Source organism: Rosa chinensis, chromosome 6 (genome assembly GCF_002994745.2).
Source record: "Rosa chinensis cultivar Old Blush chromosome 6, RchiOBHm-V2, whole genome shotgun sequence".
NCBI classification, from domain to species: Eukaryota; Viridiplantae; Streptophyta; class Magnoliopsida; order Rosales; family Rosaceae; genus Rosa; species Rosa chinensis.
Window position 1 is genome coordinate 32,828,738 of NC_037093.1, and position 14,453 is coordinate 32,843,190.

The 14,453-nt window shown below is 41.3% G+C and overlaps 1 pseudogene; it reads right to left on the reverse strand.

Annotated features, from left to right (window-relative positions):
• Window positions 1-334: 334 nt before the first annotated feature.
• LOC112171203 overlaps window positions 335-14,453 on the reverse strand; it is a 30,091-nt pseudogene continuing 15,972 nt past the window's right edge.

Genomic DNA, 14,453 nt, shown 5'->3' on the forward strand with positions numbered 1-14,453 from the left:
GGCTCGGCATGAAAAATCTGGGTTTTTTTTTCTGGTGTTGATGGGAAAAAGAAAAAAAAAATTAGGGTTTTTTTCTTGGCTATTAGCTCTGAGCGTGCTGATAACGTGTAAAAGTAAAATGGAGAAATTAATCTACTCATTTCATTAGATAGTCCCTTTATATAGGGTGAGGATTACAATGGTAATAGCAATAACAATAATAACAATAATGAATGATTGAGCTGTAACCGCTAATTCCCTAATTCTTTATTCGTCAATTACTTTGACGAAGGCACATAACATGTTTTTCTTTTAACAAACTTAGATTTTTAAACAAAAAGACCAGCAATATTTCTTATGGAAAATTGTAGCTATTTTGAATTTTCAAAAGATATATCGAAGTCCTTTTTATTGTATCATCAAGGGACCCATTTTTCATGAACTCATATACTAAAAGCCTATGACGGCCCTCAGAGGAAAAACCAATCAGCCTCACTAGATTTAAATGATGGGTGCTACTAATTGTTGCAACCAGCATCCTAAACTGCTTTTCTCCTTGCTCAATGCCCTCGAGTTGCTTTACTGCAACAGCAGTTCTATTTGTGAGCCCCCGAAAATTTTATTTAATTTGTAGAAGGTAATTTTTCGCCAATACGATTTTTCGCAAGGTGATTTAAGTGAAGGAATTAACTTTGGAGATTAATTTGGTGTCGAGACCACCAATTGGGCCGACAATTTAGGTTTGGGCCAAAGTTCTTCCATTCGGGCCTAGGGCGAAGTCGCGAAATAAATTAGGAGGTTTCCGACGAAAAACGAGAAAAAGAAAAGTTACGAGCCCAAAACCCGAAAGGAATCAGCAAGGAGAATTCCGTAATTCATCGCAAGGGCAAAATGGACATTTCGCATACGCAAGTATAAATAGGAAATTGTGGAAACCCTAGCTCATTTTTCTCCTTCCTCTCCCTCTCGGCCGCATTCTCTCTCTCTCCCCGATCTCTCACTCTCTCTTCTCCTTCACTCTGCCACCACCGGAGACCCCAGCTCCGGCCACCATCTCACCACACCGCCTCCACCCTTCGAACCAGAACCGAATTCCGACCCAAACCTCACCAAAATCACGGCCAGGCACCATCGTCCTCCTTCACACGCGACAACCCAAGACTGCGCGTCACTCTTCCTCGACCCTCATCGCTCTTCCGGCGATTTCCACGCCCTTCTGCCACCGTCGTTCTACTCAACAAGCAAAGCGGAGAAAGACCCAGGGACTCCTCTTCGCCGCCGACACCTGACGTTGCCGTTCTAACCTCATCGGAGCTCTCGGCTCTGCATGTCTTCATTCTCCGGTCTACAGCTCGAATCGAGCTTCTACACTTCCATAAACGAAGTCGGAGCTACACTACCCTTCGAGACCCAAGCTCCCGACCTCCGACTCCGACCAGAGCAGCCGCACGCGCTTCACGCGCCGCCGCTGGCGCGTCAACCACCGTAGCACCGCCGCTCACGATCGCTGGATCGTCTCTGTTAGGTAACTTACGTCATCCTAGTCTGGGTTGAAGCCTCCAATTCGATTTAGATTTAACACCTAATTTCTGTTGCTCAAATTGGATTGTGTGAGGTTTGGAGAATCTGCGTTTTTGGGTTTGCAGTGGAGAGCCTGGAGTTGAGGCTTCAATTTAGTCACCCTTGAAGAAGAAATGGTAAGGATATTTAGGCTCAGTTCCTGTTTTGGATACGAAAGTTGGTGATGGTTGACTGTTGATTTTGTTCTACCTGTTAGGGGTTCGAGTGGGTGATGGTGTTTTGGTGCAGCCATGTTAAATCGACTTCCAGTTTTGGACAGAAGAATTGGTAAGGGTCTGGGTCTCTAGTTACCGAGTACTGTTGGTGTGGTGATGTTCAAATGGTTGTAACTGTTGCTTATCGATTGAAAGCATTGAGTTTGAATTGTTGTAGATTAAATGGTTGGAACCCGGTTAATTGCTTGATTGGTTAATGCCTCTTAAAGTTATCATTTACAATAAAGTATACTGTGGACAAGCTTGAAATGAATAAATGTGTGGAGAAGATTAGGGTTGTTAGTTAAAACGATGACGGAGTTTAAATTGTCATATTGTACAGTAAGTGGTTGTTGAAAAAGAAAATGAGGAGCTTGAGTAATTATCAATGTTGAGTGGGGTTCGGAAATGAAAATGGTGGATTTTGCTTGATTGAGTTAAATTAGGGTATTGGATTAAAGTTCATGAAACAATTTACAAATGGAAGTACTCAAGTGGTATCATATCTCGGAATGAACATGTAAGCTAAATCATTCGAGAATGGTAAATAACCCCTTGTTTTCTTAAAGTAAAATGCTAAATAAAGGAAAGTGAAAGTGCCAAGTATAATCGCCATATCACGAATAATTCAAATGCTATATCGATCATTTGGATTATTCGGGAATGGTAAGTGTATTTGTTGCTTAAGAAAGGAATGCTAGACAAAGGTACCACCTATTTAATCCTAAGCATATTATAGAAAGAAGCCTGATCACCATATCCCAAACGGTTCAAATGCAATATCATTTGGATTATTTGGGAATGGATAGTAGATTTTTATGTTAAAGGTTAATTTAGTGGACTTTAAGGAAATTAAGTGAATGCCTTAGGTGCTCGATTGATTAAGTTAATGATGTCAAGTTACTTATTGATTTACTTTTATTATAAAGGACTCGTGCGTGTGCCTTTGGAAGTGGACAAAGTGTCGAAAGTCGAGAACGAACCTAATTGTGGATGGGCACTCCAATTCCAGGTAGGGTGAGCTGTCCCTTCCTTGTTAGAGGTTTTCGATATATGTGGAATGCTATACTAAGATAGTATGTTGCCTGCAAGTGCGTTTTTGGTTGTTCATTAGTCGATGCCTCGTGATACATGTGTTTTCAGAACTGATAATTGCTAATTGCGAAAACCGAGGCTAGACTTACATGTTGAGATACTGTACCCTTGTATGTTTATACTTGTGACCTGAAAGTGAATGGGACCTAGACGCGTAGATTCCTAGGAATCCCACGGTGTCGATAACCGTGAACCTCCGGAGGGGGCCGTGCTCCTATGTTTGTCGAGGAAGAGTGAGTACAGACAGTGAACCAGTCATAGGAGACTCAGGGCCAGGAAATGGACACTTTCGCTACTTGTAGTCGGAAGTACTACAGAGTAGTTGGCCGGTTCTCGAAGGATGACGAACCGAGTCGGTCACCGTTGTGTTTGAGTTTAGCCGGCAGGTAAGTATCTCGGAGCTCCAAATTGTGTGAAGCTGTCACGCCCCTGATTTTTACACAAATAAAAATCGATATATATAACCCCATAATTATATATGCGTGAACGTTCAGTCATCAATACAAATACCTGGAACATCTTTCCCTTAAAACAAGTACATACTGATGCACTGAACCAATCCAAATTAATATACACTCGCTCAACAGAGTTATATATTACATAAGTTTACGAATTAAATTGCCATCACAAAATAAAACGTAAATACTCCTCAGAGTTCACTACAAAGCGGAAGTCATAACAATGGCAAAGCCAGATCAAATTTGCTTCCTACCAGTTCTGCTGCCAACTAGATACCTCAGCTTCAGCCACGATTTCCCTGACCTGCAAGATTAACCCCTACACCGTTTGAATAGTGCACCGGGTTGTCACACAACAAACCCGGTAAGCTTTTGCAAGCCCGTATGAGTAACTCAAAATAACTCACACCAATTTACGGGATAAAAGCCCGCACAACTCACGCCAACACGAGGAAAACCTTTCGACTCGAGAATAAGGAAAACATACCATGCTTCCCAAAACAATACTCTTTCCCAAAAAGGAAAACACAAAAGCCACACCGTGACAAAATCATATAAATCGTTAACATCACAATTCAAATATGATTAATTGATCCAACTTGGATAAAACACACACGCACATCAATCATACCTATCGTTAACCTAACAAATAGCATATGATTCTTAGTCCAACCTGGACAAAATACGTACCCAGGAGTCATAAGTAACCTACTTAGATCCATGAGGTACCATGGCAGACATACTAGCGCTCTAGCTTATCGTAACCACTCGCCCGGCTAACTGCGTGATTCCTTATTTCTTGCCTTGGTCACTATCAGCGACCTGTCACCATCTGTGACATATGATCTTCAGACCCCATCCAATCTCGAAATCAACCATTGGTCACCATCTGCGACCTATCACCATCTGTGACATATGATCTTCAGACCCCATCTGGTCTCAGATCAACCATTAGTCACCATCTGTGACATATATAATATGATTCACAAGTCCTCCCAGGACATTTAAAAGAAAGAATCCCCGAAACTCTCTTTTAAAGAAACACGTACTCATAAGCATCAGATAGCTCCCCACTAACCCCATGATGTACCAACAACAAATCAGTCCAACCTAGACACACAACACATCAACACAGATTCACCACGAAGCCACTAATACATGAATACGTATGTATATATATATGTACACACATAGTCATTCACTCAGAAATGCAACCAATACATGAATACATATGTATATATATATACCCCATAATATATATATGTACACACATACTCATTCACTCAGAAATGCCACAATACATCTATGGTAACTAGACTCATAACACAGATAAATCATTGGTTACCATCTGCAACCTATCACCGTCTGTGACTCTTGGTTTCATACCCCGTCTGGTCTTAGAACCAACCGTTGGTCACCATCTGCGACCCATGCTTTTCAGACCCCATTTGGTCTCAAGTCAACGTTAAGTAAGTCACACCTGACCTAAAAACGTTACGACTATCTAATTCCGGCTTTCCCTATCCCTGCTCACCATCTGTGACCCTTGGTACAAAGACCAATACATTTAAAATGAGTCACGCTTGACTCCAAAATGTAACATCAAACTCAATGCTTTTCAAACAATAGAAAACATCTTTTTCCACAATATTGTTTCTATGAAAAGTCTCATTCAACAATAATATGAACCCATCATGCATATTATTCATCACACATCATCCACAAGAATATATATATATATTTCACGTAAATATACATATACGTAGTCATTCGCTCAGGAATGCCTACTAATACCAACTATAGTTTGCAGTTAAATAATTAACGCCAAACAATAATGGTAATTCTGTTCATAATGAACCTTGTGAGATTACTCACCTCGAAACTCCCGCTGCGCCTTCAATACAGAACAAGGCAGCCACACCACAAAACAACCGTCCAAGGATACCTCGTCAAGCACCTAATCACATACGGTTTCAACTTAGCAACAATCCACAAACAATTTAAGTCCGAAACCCCCGTTTTGAACTAAAATCCCCAAAGTGACGCCAATCGAGGCGAAACCACATCCGAGACCACCCAATGTCTCCGGAATATTTCTACGATCGATATGCCAAAACCACAAGTCGATCGGAAGCTCGAATCCTCACGGATCGAAACATCAAACGGTCCGAAACCGTAAAAAATCACAACATGCTCATACGATCTCCAAAAATTACAAACAATATATCGAAATGCTCGTATCGACGAGTAGATCGAACTCAGGAACAGAAACTATCCCTGAGGTGGCCGGAAACCGCCGGAAAACACCACCACAGTGGCGGCACCGCCGCCGGACCAAAGTCGGAATTTGACAAAACTCCCAACACCAAAGTTCTTCATCTCAACCCCAATTTCAACTTTCATAACTACAACAAAGTCCAAATATGAACCAAACTATCGAATTTTACCTTAGAACAAAACAGCTCGATTGAAACCCTAGAATTTCAATTCCAAAATTCGACCTCCACGAGTGAAATCGTCCCAAGCCGCTTTGGGAGAAGCATCAACGTCCTATGGGCTTCAAAAGCCCTCAAGAAACACCGGCAAAGGTGGCCGGAATCTCCGACTCCGATCAAGGCGATTTGCAGCTCCACCGTGTGACTTCTCGGCCTTGTAGCGTCGTGCACAGGTCTACCCACATAGTGAAACTTCACAGGGTGCTACATGGGAGTGAGGCGAAGAGATAGGAAGAAGAATCTCGTCGATTGGTGGCCGGAGGAGGGAGAACGAGCTCGGTGAAGATGGCTGCTCGGGAAAACTCGGGAGAGAGGAGAGAGAAAAATCCTTCCCAAAATGGAAATCTGATTTTATGAATAATTTTCCGGAAAAATCCCATATATACTAAAATGGAAACTTTTTCCGATGGCCATAACTTCCTCATATGAACTCCGATTTCCACGTTCCACATATCCACGAACTCGTATCGACGCGCTCTACAACTTTCGTGAAGGAAGTTATCGGAGAATCTCAACGTATCAAAAGTCAACCTTGAAACCCCCCCTAATTCCACACTTTACGAATAAAAATTCGTCCGAAACACTTCCGCTCCGTCCACGAGCCACGAAACCGTCCGATACCCACAATTTAAATTCCGGAAAATCCTCGGAAAGAAACATACGAATTTCTGGGGCATCACATTCTACCCCCCTTAAAGAAATTTCGTCCCGAAATTTAAACGTACTACACCAACAAGTACGGATAAATCATCCACACATCCAATTCTCATTCCTCAACAACCTGTTCTTATCTCACTGTACAACATATCTAGATCAACAACAGATACAGGTACCCTACCTAGTATCACAGCACTAGGAATCTTTACCACACCGCTCGGTGGTAACCCAATCATTCCATGGATCTCATCCTTGTACACTATCCAACAAAGACTCTGTGACTGCAGCACTATACACAGATCACAAAAGAGTTCAGAATCCTGTTATCACAACAGTATCTGCATCATATCGTCAATAATGCAAACCTTGCATTACAAGAATTGAAAATGAAACCTTCATTTCAACTCACCTCGAACCTATGCATCACAACTTAATAAGTGCCTACCCAACCTGGGAACACAAAATCAAGCTAAGGTCTGGCCCCGCTTGACCCGCACACACCTCATTACCTGTCATTGTAGTTACAATCAAAGTGGTATAGACCCTCTACTACCACAACAATGAAGGATGCATCACATCACATGCCATACTCAAAAGTCTAACCATAGACAACAGACAAAACTCAACACAACACAACACATGGAAAGAAGTACACAACTATCACACATTATTCTAGCACACAAGCAGAATTAGATAAGGTACTTTCTTATCTGCACACACATCAGCTTGAGGAAATCATGCAACCATGATTCCTTCTAACATTCCATATCCTTTTCACAGAAAGGACAACATGAGTCACCGCTGTGACCATGCTCTATTTGCTAACTTAACCATCAAGTAGCAAATTAAGTCTCATCTAGACAATAAAAGAAGAATACTCAAGGAATTCTCCTTTAACTACATACTTATGAGTCTTCAGCAACCTCGACCGTTACTCCCATAATCTATAATGGCAGACAGACTGTCGCCCTATTGAAATCGTAACCACTCGTCCGACTATGGACGTGATTACCTATTTCCTGCCTTGATCACCGTCTGCGATCAGTCACCATCTATGACTCAATATATCACCATCTGTGATCAGTCACCATCTGTGATTCAATATATCACCATCTGTGATCAGTCACCTTCTGTGACTCAATATATATCACCATCTGTGATCAGTCACCTTCTGTGACTTCAATATATCACCATCTGTGATCAGTCACCATCTGTGACGCAATATCGATCACCATCTGTGATCAGTCACCATCTGTGACTCAATATATCACCACCTGTGATCAGTCACCGTCTGTGACTCAATATATCACCATCTGTGATCAGTCACCATCTGTGACTCAATATCTATCACCATATGTGATCAGTCACCATCTGTGACTCAATATATCACCATCTGTGATCAGTCACCATCTGTGACTCAATATATATCACCATCTGTGATCAGTCACCTTCTGTGACTCAATATCTATCACCATCTGTGATCAGTCACCATCTGTGACGCAATATCGATCACCATCTGTGATCAGTCACCATCTGTGACTCAATATATATCACCATCTGTGATCAGTCACCATCTGTGACTCAATATATCACCATCTGTGATCAGTCACCATCTGTGACGCAATATCGATCACCATCTGTGATCAGTCACCATCTGTGACTCAATATATATCACCATCTGTGATCAGTCACCATCTGTGACTCAATATATCACCATCTGTGATCAGTCACCATCTGTGACTCAATATATATCACCATCTGTGATCAGTCACCATCTGTGACTCAATATATCACCATCTGTGATCAGTCACCATCTGTGACGCAATATCGATCACCATCTGTGATCAGTCACCATCTGTGACTCAATATATATCACCATCTGTGATCAGTCACCATCTGTGACTCAATATATCACCATCTGTGATCAGTCACCATAACTTAGACACGATATACACATAGCTCACACTTACGGTCATCAATTCCCTAATCTTCCATATCGTGCCTACATAAGTCAACTGGTGACTACATCCTCATGCTTAGATTCTCAACTAGCGTTCCATTACACAAATTAAACCAACAATCAATCAAATCAACCACACACTACGTCAGAAGATACAATTCTATCCCCTACGTAAATAAGAGTTAAATCTAAAGGTCCTCATTCCTCAAAAGACTATAACTCCTAGAAGCTACCTTAAGCTCCTACAACTTATTCACTGAGCCAACACTACCCTGAAGACTCACATTCCAACACTCATTGCATACCCAATGACTATATCAATACCGAAGAGCATCAGATGGGGATCCGCTGCAGACGGGCCATCACTCGAGGAGTATTGATTGTCACCAAATATGCACCTTACGCTCTGATACCAAACTGTCACGCCCCTGATTTTTACACAAATAAAAATCGATATATATAACCCCATAATTATATATGCGTGAACGTTCAGTCATCAATACAAATACCTGGAACATCTTTCCCTTAAAACAAGTACATACTGATGCACTGAACCAATCCAAATTAATATACACTCGCTCAACAGAGTTATATATTACATAAGTTTACGAATTAAATTGCCATCACAAAATAAAACGTAAATACTCCTCAGAGTTCACTACAAAGCGGAAGTCATAACAATGGCAAAGCCAGATCAAATTTGCTTCCTACCAGTTCTGCTGCCAACTAGATACCTCAGCTTCAGCCACGATTTCCCTGACCTGCAAGATTAACCCCTACACCGTTTGAATAGTGCACCGGGTTGTCACACAACAAACCCGGTAAGCTTTTGCAAGCCCGTATGAGTAACTCAAAATAACTCACACCAATTTACGGGATAAAAGCCCGCACAACTCACGCCAACACGAGGAAAACCTTTCGACTCGAGAATAAGGAAAACATACCATGCTTCCCAAAACAATACTCTTTCCCAAAAAGGAAAACACAAAAGCCACACCGTGACAAAATCATATAAATCGTTAACATCACAATTCAAATATGATTAATTGATCCAACTTGGATAAAACACACACGCACATCAATCATACCTATCGTTAACCTAACAAATAGCATATGATTCTTAGTCCAACCTGGACAAAATACGTACCCAGGAGTCATAAGTAACCTACTTAGATCCATGAGGTACCATGGCAGACATACTAGCGCTCTAGCTTATCGTAACCACTCGCCCGGCTAACTGCGTGATTCCTTATTTCTTGCCTTGGTCACTATCAGCGACCTGTCACCATCTGTGACATATGATCTTCAGACCCCATCCAATCTCGAAATCAACCATTGGTCACCATCTGCGACCTATCACCATCTGTGACATATGATCTTCAGACCCCATCTGGTCTCAGATCAACCATTAGTCACCATCTGTGACATATATAATATGATTCACAAGTCCTCCCAGGACATTTAAAAGAAAGAATCCCCGAAACTCTCTTTTAAAGAAACACGTACTCATAAGCATCAGATAGCTCCCCACTAACCCCATGATGTACCAACAACAAATCAGTCCAACCTAGACACACAACACATCAACACAGATTCACCACGAAGCCACTAATACATGAATACGTATGTATATATATATGTACACACATAGTCATTCACTCAGAAATGCAACCAATACATGAATACATATGTATATATATATACCCCATAATATATATATGTACACACATACTCATTCACTCAGAAATGCCACAATACATCTATGGTAACTAGACTCATAACACAGATAAATCATTGGTTACCATCTGCAACCTATCACCGTCTGTGACTCTTGGTTTTCATACCCCGTCTGGTCTTAGAACCAACCGTTGGTCACCATCTGCGACCCATGCTTTTCAGACCCCATTTGGTCTCAAGTCAACGTTAAGTAAGTCACACCTGACCTAAAAACGTTACGACTATCTAATTCCGGCTTTCCCTATCCCTGCTCACCATCTGTGACCCTTGGTACAAAGACCAATACATTTAAAATGAGTCACGCTTGACTCCAAAATGTAACATCAAACTCAATGCTTTTCAAACAATAGAAAACATCTTTTTCCACAATATTGTTTCTATGAAAAGTCTCATTCAACAATAATATGAACCCATCATGCATATTATTCATCACACATCATCCACAAGAATATATATATATATTTCACGTAAATATACATATACGTAGTCATTCGCTCAGGAATGCCTACTAATACCAACTATAGTTTGCAGTTAAATAATTAACGCCAAACAATAATGGTAATTCTGTTCATAATGAACCTTGTGAGATTACTCACCTCGAAACTCCCGCTGCGCCTTCAATACAGAACAAGGCAGCCACACCACAAAACAACCGTCCAAGGATACCTCGTCAAGCACCTAATCACATACGGTTTCAACTTAGCAACAATCCACAAACAATTTAAGTCCGAAACCCCCGTTTTGAACTAAAATCCCCAAAGTGACGCCAATCGAGGCGAAACCACATCCGAGACCACCCAATGTCTCCGGAATATTTCTACGATCGATATGCCAAAACCACAAGTCGATCGGAAGCTCGAATCCTCACGGATCGAAACATCAAACGGTCCGAAACCGTAAAAAATCACAACATGCTCATACGATCTCCAAAAATTACAAACAATATATCGAAATGCTCGTATCGACGAGTAGATCGAACTCAGGAACAGAAACTATCCCTGAGGTGGCCGGAAACCGCCGGAAAACACCACCACAGTGGCGGCACCGCCGCCGGACCAAAGTCGGAATTTGACAAAACTCCCAACACCAAAGTTCTTCATCTCAACCCCAATTTCAACTTTCATAACTACAACAAAGTCCAAATATGAACCAAACTATCGAATTTTACCTTAGAACAAAACAGCTCGATTGAAACCCTAGAATTTCAATTCCAAAATTCGACCTCCACGAGTGAAATCGTCCCAAGCCGCTTTGGGAGAAGCATCAACGTCCTATGGGCTTCAAAAGCCCTCAAGAAACACCGGCAAAGGTGGCCGGAATCTCCGACTCCGATCAAGGCGATTTGCAGCTCCACCGTGTGACTTCTCGGCCTTGTAGCGTCGTGCACAGGTCTACCCACATAGTGAAACTTCACAGGGTGCTACATGGGAGTGAGGCGAAGAGATAGGAAGAAGAATCTCGTCGATTGGTGGCCGGAGGAGGGAGAACGAGCTCGGTGAAGATGGCTGCTCGGGAAAACTCGGGAGAGAGGAGAGAGAAAAATCCTTCCCAAAATGGAAATCTGATTTTATGAATAATTTTCCGGAAAAATCCCATATATACTAAAATGGAAACTTTTTCCGATGGCCATAACTTCCTCATATGAACTCCGATTTCCACGTTCCACATATCCACGAACTCGTATCGACGCGCTCTACAACTTTCGTGAAGGAAGTTATCGGAGAATCTCAACGTATCAAAAGTCAACCTTGAAACCCCCCCTAATTCCACACTTTACGAATAAAAATTCGTCCGAAACACTTCCGCTCCGTCCACGAGCCACGAAACCGTCCGATACCCACAATTTAAATTCCGGAAAATCCTCGGAAAGAAACATACGAATTTCTGGGGCATCACAGAAGCATACTGCATATGCTTTATAAAAGAAATAAATGTTTGTGGTTGCCTATTTTAAAGTATTTTCGATCAACGTGCACAATATTATGTAGTAAATATTTTCAAGTATATTATTATTTTCAAACCTAGCATGGTTGGGTCGGCCCTTACTGGGCATGCGAGGACGAAAGCTCACCCCTACAACAGTGTGCAGGTTTTGAGCATGTGGTCGGGAAGCGTATAGGAGAGGCACATGGCCCGGCTTGGCTTATTCCTCTTTGTCTTTACTAAAGTACGGTTTTTGGTCCATTATCGGATTTCGAAGTAACTTATTTGTTTACTTTCTTACTAATTTATTTATTTATTTATTTATTTCCTACTCGCTTACCAAAAATTTCGGGAGACCCGTAACCCTGGGGCGGGTCTCCCATGCTTGTAGTTATTTAGTGATTTGTTTTATTTTTCAAATTGGGCTCCGATTGCAAGCCCACAACACTTAGCCCATTTCAAATTCCGCCTTTGAAAATGTGTTGTTTGGTTGCTAGAACGACTTGTCCAAGAAAGTGTTTTGTAAACCAACAGACTGAACCTAAAAGGCCTTGCGATTTCGGGTTGATGGGTTATCGGGATGTCATTCGTGACATGTCGGTTCCTCATTGGCTCGGAGTCGCGGCGCTGTGGGACCCCTCTCTCGGGTCGCCACAGTAAAAGTGGTATCAGAGCTCTAGGTTCCGAAATACTTTTGAAATCGTTTTTGCAAAACTAGCAACCCTTCTCATATTTTTGAAGTGTCGAATTTGGTTGGGCAAAACGCTCGAATTTCTTGGACATTTTAAAGTATGTTGGTAAAAATATGTTTTGACGTCCCTCCTTTATTTTATTCTTTCCGAAGGATTCCCTATTGCCTTATTTCAGTTGCAAATATTTTTCATTGAGGCTACTTCCGCTACTTCCAAGTCGTTAAAAGAAATTCCAATGGATTTAAAATGTAGAGGTACATTTGAGGTTCCTTGAAAAAGAATTTTGTTTGTTTCCTTGTGGTGCTTTAAAGTTTGGTTTAAATTTTAAATTGCCAATGCCGTCATGATGCCACTCGACCACAAACGCTCCAAAGGTAGTAAGTGTGAAGGTTGGATATAGTGTTGGGTTAATTATTAGGGGATTGAGCATTAAGGAGTTAACGATGTTATGTTAGGTGAGTTGATACTCGAAAAAGTGGGTTAGAGATGAAGTTGAAGGGAATATTTGTGCACCCCCATGCTAGCGTTATAGAGTAAATTTTACTGATGGATTAAAGTTGTTGTTCTACATATATTGTTGCACGTATTGAAAAATATAGAGTGTAGTGTGGAGCAGAGTGAAAAGTTGAGTAAAAAGTGAGATAATGACCCCTATATAGTCATTTGGATTAGTGGTGTTCATATTTTCGCTCGATTTCCTCTTCTTTCTTCCGAGTGATGGCCCGACTGCAGCGGTTCCCCATCGATGCTCTACGAAAGAAGGTGTGACTATCGAGTAAAGTAGACACCGCTCAAGTGTTTCCCAAGTGGTGGACTGATAGGGAAACTTGTAATGGCAACACAAACATAAAAATTGAGTATTACTTGAGCTCGGCATCTCCCCAATCTTATTGTTAATTGGTGGAACGATATGAAACTTTGTTGCTTTGGGAGAATCTATTGTTGTCTTATGTAGTGTTGTTGTGTTGACAAAATTATTTTGTTGGGAAACACAAGAAATTGAGGAATGACTAGCAGAGTTACAGAAACTACTCTTGGGTTACCATTATGTTCCCTATAATTGGAGAAATTGTTGGGAAAATAAATGATTGCGGTACTAGCAACATCTCTAAAAGTGGTCAAGAAAAGATCTTTAAAGGATTATAACTTTAGCAGCCAGTTTTCTTTACTTCAAGGAATCTTTGATTTCTTTGAAGTCAATACCGCCACGAATTTCGGAACGTGGACGAGTTGGTAGCGCACTCTTGAAAGACAACTTCGAATACGTGGTTACAATGAAGTTGAAATGGTGACGTCAAGGAGTATTTGAAAATTCAAAAGTCGATTTAAGACCTCATTCTACAGGGATGTGGAGAAAGACGGTCAACGTGCCATGTAGAACTACATGTTGTGGCTTCGCCCTCAAAAAAAAAAAAAAAAAAAGAAAGAAAGAGAAGAAGAAGAGAAAAGAAAAGTCGAGAAAGGTTTGAACACAAATACTTGTGTGCAATTGGCGAGCTCATGAGTCTACTATTGGGACAACCGTTCCAAAGGTTTCGTTACCTTAAAGGATTGAAGTTCGAGTTAGTTTCCTCTTGATGACGATGATTAGCGTGGATGAGCCTAAAGCTTCGGTTCGATACCTTAGTAGGGAAATTGTTTGAAGAGGTATACCCTAATTAGGAACTTAAGTACGAACCTTT